A 7,578-nucleotide genomic window follows, 5' to 3' on the forward strand; every position below is an offset into this window, starting at 1 on the left:
GTGGGTGGGTGGAGGGAACACTCATAGAGACAGAGGGAGTGGGAATGAGATGGGGGATTCCAGAAGGAAACCAGGAAAGGGAATAACATTTGAAATGTAAGTTAAAAAAAATCCAATAAAAAAAAGTCTGACTTTCAAAGAAAAAAAAAAGGAAATTACAAGCTGCAGCCTGTGACATTAGTTAAAGTTGTAATATGTAGTTGTAAGTACAACTAAAATCACAAAGAGTATCTATCTATAAACATTCATAACAATGGAATGGAGAGCCATCACTATTATGTTGAACAGGACCAAAAAACTAAGCAGTGTGCAGACAACTCTCTGAAGAGATTGCAATGAGAGAGACCAAGAGCTGTTTTGTCCATGGCTCTACAATCTTCCAAGAAAAATAACTGTACCATCTCATTATCCCAGAACTTGATTTTAGAACATTCTTGTTTTATGAGTTCATGATGATCTCTGCCTTCTACAATGTGGGGATTTAGTAATCTAAGGAACATACAAATAAAATAAATGACAAGTTTCAATCTCAGTTTACATCTTACCATATTTAGGAGTAATGAGCAAAAAGCAGAGAGAACATGAAGTGAAATATGTGACTTTCAGGTGACAAGATACATAGTGTTGGCTGATGTACTAGCCACTCTCAGCAGCAAGAATACTTCTTTATGACTCCCAGGGGATGAAGACCTGAGCCACACAAGCTTGTATCACAGAATCTTTATAAAATACTCAATGACAGCAGGAAAAGATACTGATCACTTATTTATAAGGTATAAATTTATAGCTACTACCTAATTCTCTTAAATCACTTACATTCATTGGTTGTTCTTTGGAAATTGAGTTTTTTACACATTTAACTAGAAGCACACAAATACTAAGCAGAGGTTTTATTTTAATGAGCAATTATTCTTTGTGACTTTTGGATGGAACTTTTGAAATTTTGACTTTAAGCAATTTTTTTTACTGTTTGAAAATTGAAGGAGCTGAAAGGGTCTGCAGCCCCATAGGAAGAACAACAATATCAACCAAACAAATCCTCCAAAGCTCCCAGGGACTAAAACACCAACCAGTAAGCATACATGGAGAGTTCCTTGGCTCCAGCTGCATATATAGAGGCTGGCCTTGTTGGTAATCAGTGGAAGGAGAGGCCTTTGGTCCAGTGAAGGCTCAGTTCCCCAGTATAGGGGAATACCAAGGCAATGAGGTAGGAGTGGGTGGTTAGGAGTGAGAGTACCTTTATGGAAGCAAGGGGATGGGGGAGGGGGAATGAGAGAGGGGGAGAAAGAGGATAACATATGAAATGTAAATACATAGAAAATCCAATAAAAATAATATCAAAGGCTCCTGAGTGGGGGCTGTTCATAGAGGTTTTGGGATCTCCAGCTCCTGGGGTTGAAGTCCTAAAGCATCTGGAGGCAGGGTCTGCGGGGTTTAAGGTTTTTGCTGGTGTGAAATGACTAAGCATGAACTGGTGGTGGTTGGAACAGGAGCTGTTGGGAAAAGAGCTTTGACAATCCAGGTAATCCAGAGCCACTTTGTTGGATGAATATGATCCCACCATAGAGGATTCTTACTGAAAACAAGAGGTGATTGACAGTGAGACCCATCTGTTGGACATACTGGACACAGCTGGACAAAAAGAGTACCAATACATGAGTGTATTTGTGTATTTTCCCCCTCTGAGTATTTGCCATCAATAATAGCAAATTGTTTGCAGATATTAACCTCTATAAAGAGAAAATTAAGCAGATTTCTGATGATGAACCCATGATGCTGGTAGGAAACAAGTGGGACTTGTTCCAACAAGAAGAGTTGACACAAAGCAAGCCCACGAGCTGGCCAAGAGTCACGGAATTCCATTCACTGACACCTCAGCCAAGACCCGACAGTGTGTGAAGGGTGCCTTTCACACTCTGGTAAGGGAGATACACCAGTACCGAATGAAAAAGCTCAACAGCAGTGATGATGGCACTCAAGGTTGTATGGGGCTGCCCTGTGTGGTGAAGTAGTAAGACCCTTTGAAAGTTCTGTCATCAGAAAAGAGCCACTTTCAAGCTGTGCTGATGCCCTGGCTCTGACATCTCTGGAGGAGATATGTCCTTGCAGCTCTCAACATCTCAGAGGGGCCCCTGATTCCTGCTTCTCTACTCAGTTATCAAGCACAGCCAGATGGAACTGGAGACCTCTTCATCATAAACACCTCCTCGCTCAGCTGTCTGACCAGAGAAATGGACCTGTTTCTCCCCATAGTTCTCTGCCCTGGGTTTTCCTTGGAAACAAACACACCTGCCAGTTGGCTTTGTCCTCTGAAAAGCAGATTACAGTGATGCAGAGAACCAAACTATAGACATGCAATTCTGCTGTCAACAGTTTCTTAAACTCTAAGGTAACAACTGCTGGTGATTCTCCCCAGCCCCTAACTGTTGAACTTGGCTTTGTTAGTTTTCGGGGAAATGTCATAAATTGCTCTCTTCCTGAGAATATGATTAATGTTGTTGATTGGTTGATTTGTAATGTGATCAGCCATATTCTATAAACTGGCATCAGCTTTGTATTCATGAATGCAGACATGAATACTGATGAGAGTGTATCCTACTCTTCTCAACTGCATGCAATCAAATCCAACGTTCACAGCAAAGTGCCTTTTCCTAAAAGTGCTCTGTAGGCTTCCGTTATAGTTTGTAATTGAAAGAGATGTTTCAAGAACCACTGTATAGGAAGGTGACTATGAAGATAAAGGTGAATTGAAACAATTATGAGTTATTTTATTTAATTCTAGCTAATCTTTTTTGGGGGGTATGTTATCAGCTATAAATATTTGTAATTTCTTCTAGCTTACTGACAACCTAATAGTCAATGAGCTTCCATTATAATAAATTGGCTTATAATAGGAAGCCCTTCATTTATAGTTAGTCAGATACTGTAGAAATTGGTGCACATATTTATATTTATATTTATATTTATATTTATATTTATATTTATATTTATATTCATATTCATATTTATATTCATATTCATATTCATATTTATATCCGTATTTATATTCATATTTATATTCATATTTATATTCATATTTATATTTATATAAGGAGAGAGATAGTTTTTTCATGGAGTGTGTATGTGCTCACACATGCATGTAGAAAGAGTAGGCTTCAGTTCCCGTCTCACCATTCCTCTCTCTTAGCCTAGAGATGCTTGAGCATCCTATACAAGCTTGAATAATTATCTCAGGTGAATAAACCATAATGCTAATGGACTAGGTCAAGGTTTCAAAACTTGAACAAGCCAGTGAGCATCACAGAGAAAACAGTCCATCCGTACTTGTTCCCTGCCTATTACTCTTGCTTATAGACGTTTGCCTGATGCCCATTATTAGTGCTATAAGATTAAAGTTAGTGTGGTTATGTACCAGTACTGCAAATACCTGGTGAGTTGTGGGGTGAGCCTGGATATCTTTACATCTTCAGACCCTAATTTTTAGTCACATGGAAACTGAAGCCAGAGCTCATGCCTCCATCTCTCTCCCCATTAGATAAATGTTCTTTAATCTATACAGCTTTGTAAAAGAATTTAAAAACATGTCTATATGTTAGGCTACAACTAACAAAAGCTGATGTGTTTGTCAAATAAAGAGGTACCTTTGCCATTTGAAAAAGAATTTTAAATGCCATTCACTGTTGTCATGCAGAGGTTTGGTACTCATGGTAATGCCACGATAATCCATTGGTGGGCTTTGTAATAGTGATACTTAAGATATAACTCAGCTCAGCAATTCTAATGAAAACTTAAAATTGGATATCTTGATTGAAAAAAAGCAAAACTAATTCCAAGATGGCCATTTTCTCTTCTGATCTTATAATACCTGAAAGTCTGAGATCCGTGGGATTCTTTTGTTTATGAGAGGACCTTGCTATGTGGTCCTGGCTGGCCTCAAACTCACAGCACTCTTCCTGGATCAGTCTCCCAGATGCTGTTATTACAGTCATATTCTGCCACACACCTGGCTGGTCTAATTTCTAATGAATTTTCATTGTTAAGAAAATTCCCTATCACCTTGAAACTAATCAGAAGAGGCTAAAATTTTAAGTTGTTTATTATATGTAAATTAATCCATTCTAATTTTTAAAGATGCAATTTACTGTTTTTCTTGTTAAATAGTGTTTTAAAAACCTGGAAGTTCTTTGCTTTAAAAACATGTGCTGTGCTCCTCAGTGCTAATTCCGGGATCATTCATATGGCATTTGCACTCCTAAGCAAACTGCTGCCCTTCAAACATGGTGTATCTATCTTCTTGAAGCTCCTTGAGGCCAACTGACACCTGGTCTTGTTCTGCTTTAACATGTGTGGTGACTGTTGGTGGATCCCAAAAAAGTTTATTAAACTACAGTTAAGCAGAAAGTTACTCTTCTTGGTTCTTTTGACCATATCCAGTACGTGTGTGTGTGCATGTGTGCATGTTTACACACATATGTATGTATGTCTATATTTGGTCTCCAGTTTCAGATGCCCTTACTAACGTATATTCCCACAAGGTGTAGGTTTTGTCACAACAGTGACAAATTCAAAGCCAAGTAAGTCCAGTTGGTGTGGTACCAAAGTGTTTTTACAGAGTGTAATTAGTGAAGATTTGGTTTACCTTAAAGTGGCAAAGCCTCTCTTCCTGAATTTAAGTGCCAGGCTGGATGTCACAAATTAACATGTTTCTGTAAGGAGCATTAGTTGAAGCTTTGTTCACACATTGGAGAGTATAAAAAAGAAGTGTTCTAAGAGCTCTGATACCAAATCTGTGTAAACCTGTTAAATTATGTTTGTTCCAGGACTTAAAATGTGTGTCAGTATTTTGTTTACTAGTTCCATAGGAGCACCGTGTATACAGTGGAGGTGGCTTTGTTTTCGCTGGCCAACTTGGAAACAGCCTTCAAACTGCTGTGAACTTTCTCGTGACTTGAGGAGAAAACTCTCTAAAGACAAATGTTTGTTTTCCCCATTACAGAATCTGTGAGTTTAGGATTATCTTCTTTTGTATTTAGTCAAAAACTCTAAAGCTGGCAGCTAAAACCAAGGATTAGAAGGGAGAATTAGCTCTGCTAATTATGAAAAGCAGAGTTAATAATGGAAAACATTTGCCTTGTGGTTTCTCTTTAAAAGAGAGAGGTGATAATTCTTAAACATTAGTTTTTATTTTGCTATTGTTTTAAGCTGTCTAATGTGCCACAAAATTATTTTAAGGTACTTATGCTTTATATGAATTGTTTTAAGAGTGTTCTCCTGAGATTAGTTTAGATACTTTTAAAAATACAACTGATTGTCTGACATCAATGTGAGAAGAGGCTTTTGGTCCAGGGAGGACATGTTTTCCCAATGTAGGGGAATGCCAAGGCAATGGGGTGGAGAGGGTGATTAGGAGCAAGTGCACCTTTATGAAGGCAAATGGAGGGGGAAGGAGGATGGGAGCAGGATGGGGGAAAATAATAATATCTCAAATGAAAATACAGAGTATCTAATAAAATGTGAGAAAACAAAAGCAATACAACTGGTTTTTAAAAACATGAGTATTTCTCTAAGCAAGCTTTTGAACTCTGGAGAGAAGGGGAGTTATGGAAGTTGTCTGGCTTTGTCTTTCTGTGCTGTCAAATATAGGTCAGAGCACCAACTGTGCAGCCCTGCTCTCTAAAGGAAAACTGTTGGCCTCTGAGACCCTCAGGAAGGAGCTGATATTTTAAGTTGACTGTTGTATTGTAAATGAATCCATTCTAATTTTGAAAGACTTGATTCACTATTTTCCTTCTTAAATAGTTTTTAAAAATCAAAGACAGGAAGTTCTTTGCTTTAAAACATAATATTAAAAAGAAAGTACTTTTTCTCACTGCTGAGGAAAAGCTTACTCAATTTTATATCATTAGCCATATTTCCAGATTCAATTTAAAACACATGAAACATTAAAAACTCAATTTATTGAATTGAAACACACAAATACCTGCTGAAATTTTTAAAAGAATTTCCAAGAATATGCAAACTTAACAGAATAAACTGTTGTTGATAAACACTAAATTAGTTAATATTTGTTGTATTAGTTAATATTTGTTGTATCTTAGCTTCAGTTTTATATAATTAAACATACATAGCCACTTAACTCAAGAAAAGTAGTAAACTGAGAAAATATAAAGTGTGATTTAAATGCATGTTAATATCATAAATATAGATCTGTGGACTAAAACATTTCTGGTCTTTCTTTTGTACCCTTTGTGGCATTTCAGATGGTTTTTTATGGGGGATGGAAACCTAACCTAGTTGACAATACCTACATTGCAACAGTATTAGAGTACACACTCAAGAGAATCTTATGTCAGATGTGCAGATATGCTCCTTAAATTGTTGCATCTGAGGCTACTCTTACATATATATCAGAGTACATCTGCTGTGAATGCGATTGGCAACGTGACATTTTCAGTCACAATGTAGTACCCACAGATGACCTTCACACTAAAATCCCTTCTTACCTCTCTCTGTCCATCCATCTGCATCTTTCCAATAGCTCACTTTTAGTATCACATATATAATCAGAGATTATATTAATAGAAATATATGTAGTTTAAAATTGTTCTGATGACATTTATATGTCTACAAGGATCTACAGTGTTTGCTCATGATACCATTGGCTCAAAAGCAAAATTCTAAGCAAGATAATTCTGTAAACACTTACTACAGAAAACCTTGCTCCATTCTAACATACTTACAGCTATCACTATAATGAAGACAAAGAGGAATGCTTACCATGCTGAGCCTTCCGTAAACATCCTTGTAGGATAGGACCCTAAGAAGTACTTATAAGGAAGAAATGTCATCATCTTTTCTCCCACTAGACCATAGTTATCATGTCATCTGCAGAAGGCACTTCTGAGTCTAAGGTCTTCACAAAGGAGCATCATCAAATAGAAAATGAGCTTCCCCAATTCCAGGAGAACAGTGCAGTAAACACAGCTGAGCTCTTGGTTTCATTTGGTTCTAATATTCTCCCCAGGACATATCTCTTTATGTGGATTAGATCCCAGTCCTTGTGAGCAAAGCAAAATTTAGAATACTGTATTTTTAAAAAGTTAAATGACAGTTTAGATTCCCCAAAGTATTTGTCTTTCTTCCCAAACTTTGGTAATGATCTTCATGCTTAATTGACAGTGGCTTCAATGTCTCATTTAGAAATTAATAGGGATTTTTAAATAAAATTAAGAAAACTTCACCTTTTCCAAACACACTTGAGGAAAGTTTTTTTTCTTATACTAAATACAGAAGTGTGATAATATAAATGTATTACCAACAGAAATGGGTCTACGGAGAAAAGGGTGTAATTTGGTTGGTGGGCAAGGCTAGAAAGTACTGTGTTTGTGTGACACAATGTAAAAAATATTCAGTTATGTGGATGGGTGGGGGAAAATAATCCTTGGTCAATAGCAAAGAGAAAACCTTCAATAAGATCACACAAGATTGGGGATGCCAAGAAGTGCATGCTGACAGGAGCCTGATATAGCTGTCTCCTGAGAGGCACTGCGAGAGCCTGAAAAATACAGAGGCAGATGA

The 7,578-nt window shown here is 37.2% G+C and overlaps 1 pseudogene across 1 annotated transcript; it reads left to right on the top strand.

The window, feature by feature from the left end:
• The first annotated feature begins 1,456 nt into the window (after positions 1-1,456).
• Positions 1,457-2,012, top strand: LOC308432575 (GTPase NRas-like; annotated as a pseudogene). Its single transcript has one exon. The product of its transcript is annotated as a GTPase NRas-like (transcript).
• Positions 2,013-7,578: the final 5,566 nt, after the last annotated feature.

The sequence above is a fragment of the Micromys minutus genome, assembly GCF_963924665.1.
Source record: "Micromys minutus genome assembly, chromosome: 18".
Taxonomy (NCBI): Eukaryota; Metazoa; Chordata; class Mammalia; order Rodentia; family Muridae; genus Micromys; species Micromys minutus.